Source organism: Microtus ochrogaster, linkage group LG9 (genome assembly GCF_000317375.1).
Source record: "Microtus ochrogaster isolate Prairie Vole_2 linkage group LG9, MicOch1.0, whole genome shotgun sequence".
Classification (NCBI taxonomy): domain Eukaryota; kingdom Metazoa; phylum Chordata; class Mammalia; order Rodentia; family Cricetidae; genus Microtus; species Microtus ochrogaster.
Window position 1 is genome coordinate 10,880,678 of NC_022034.1, and position 1,560 is coordinate 10,882,237.

The 1,560-nt window shown below is 48.3% G+C and overlaps 1 protein-coding gene across 1 annotated transcript in view; it reads left to right on the forward strand.

The window, feature by feature from the left end:
• Rsph3 (radial spoke head 3 homolog) overlaps positions 1–1,560 on the forward strand; it is a 46,718-nt gene that overhangs the window by 27,264 nt on the left and 17,894 nt on the right. The gene's annotated exons all lie outside the window — the stretch shown is intronic.

Sequence of the window (1,560 nt, forward strand, 5' to 3'; positions counted from 1 at the left end):
TCTCTGTGTGGCTGTGTGTGTGGCTGTGTGTGTATCTGTGTGTGTGGCTGTGTGTGTATCTGTGTGTGTGTATCTGTGTGTGTATCTGTGTGCGTATCTGTGTGTGTATCTGTGTGCGTATCTGTGTGTGTATCTGTGTGCGTATCTGTGTGTGTATCTGTGTGCGTATCTGTGTGTGACTATGTGTATAAGGTAGGAAAGGAACTGAGGGGTGGGGACGTGGTGTAAGGAAGGTGGGGGTGAAGAAAGCGATTGATGTGAGGTGAAAGGAGAAGAGAGAAGGGGAGAGGGGCTGGGAGGAGAGTGTGGGAAGGGGAGTGTGAGTAAGGACCATGTATAATGACATAGATGTTAGAAATGTCAATGTTTTGTGTGCTGATTCAATAACTTGTGGGAAAGCATGTAAAAATGTATTGCAGTCCTTGGAGGTCCAGACTCCCTCTGAGTAGTTATCTTGCTTCAACATTGTCTGCCTGCTTTGTTGGGGTGCCAGACCCTTAAAATGGTTATTTTAGATTGGGCGTCTGTACTCACTACCTTCAGTCTTCACCTCAGTCTGGATACATAAGAGACACGTCTTATCTGCTACTTTTTCCCCCTCCAAAACAGGGTTTCTCTGTGTAGTTTTGTAGCCTGTCCTGGAACTTGCTCTGTAGACCAGGCTGGTCTCAAACTCACAGAGATCCACCTGTCTCTGCCTCCCAAGTGCTGGGATTCAAGGCGTGTGCCACCAACATCCAGCTAGTTACTCTTTAATTACCAGCTCCGCCTGTGAGGTCAGAGGGTCACTCTGGGAGTCAGTTGTCCCCTTTCACCATGAGCATCCTAGGGATCAAATGTAGAGTGTCAGCACCGTCACATGCTAAGTGACCTCACTGCCTTAACCTTGCTTTATCCACTGTAAAAATGTGGGAGCTTTACTCCATGAGCTAGGAACAGTTCTGTCTCCCCAGCCCAGGCAGTGTAAATGCTTGTCAATGACTTGCTCTTGACGTTTGTCTTTGGGAGTGTTTGTTTACCAAAACTAAAGCTATCCCAGAGCGAGGTAACGGCAACTGCCACCAAGCCTGACACTCAAGTTCAAGCTTGGGGACCCACAGAGTAGGAACACAGGGATGACTCCTGGGAGTTGTCACCTGACCTCTACATAGGTTCTGTTGCATTGCTAACTTTGGTTGTCATGGAGCATGACTAGGGCAGGGGGGCAGAACTTTCTTATCACACAGCACAGTCGTACACCCCAGGAAGTGTCTCTCTTTTCCCTAAGCATTCCCTGGGTGAACTGCCATTCTAGGCTGTCCTCATAGGCACCGCTTTGCAACCTCTCATCCCCTGCTCTGCAGCTGCTACTGTGAGCTTCCGTTGACTCGGGTTCCTCCTGTGTCCTTGCTCATCTACTGTTGCAGCTGGGACCTAACATGCTAAGGAGCACATAGGACTCTTAACCCCATGATTTAGATAGCAGCAGTGAACACCCTCTATCTCCAGTACATACACACACATCTTCTAGAACAGTGAACACTGTCTATCTCCACTACATACACACACATCTTCTAGAAC